Source organism: Antennarius striatus, chromosome 10, assembly GCF_040054535.1.
Source record: "Antennarius striatus isolate MH-2024 chromosome 10, ASM4005453v1, whole genome shotgun sequence".
Classification (NCBI taxonomy): Eukaryota; Metazoa; Chordata; class Actinopteri; order Lophiiformes; family Antennariidae; genus Antennarius; species Antennarius striatus.
In genome coordinates, this window is record NC_090785.1 from 17,792,041 (window position 1) to 17,792,500 (window position 460).

The following is a 460-nucleotide window of genomic DNA, read 5'->3' on the forward strand; positions in this document are numbered from 1 at the left end:
GATATAATATCGTCTTATGAAATGAAAGCGCTGGAAAGAATGGAGCACAAAGGCATCAAAAAGGCATCCTTGTGGCTTCTAATCCGCGCTGCCTAATCTCTCAAATTGCTGTAACGTTTGATGAAGAGGATGAAGCTGGTGTGAGGAACGAGGAACGAGCCCAGTCAGAAACAGTGTGTGTGTGTGTGTGTTGTTGTTGTTGTTGTTGTTTTGCTGATGTATACAGTAAAGCTCCAGCTGTGGCCTCTGCTTCCCAACAAATCCTTCTTTAAATGTGAGCTGTGTTGTTTACAGCAGTCCTCTCTCTGCCGCTGCTCATTTGACACTGCCTCCTCTCTTATCTGCTTTATGTACGGCTGATCATATGCACCATCCCCCCACGTTCTATAGCAGGGCAGAATATGCATGTTGCGTCTGCGGGCGTACACATGCATATACATACGACAGCGCGGGGGAAGAA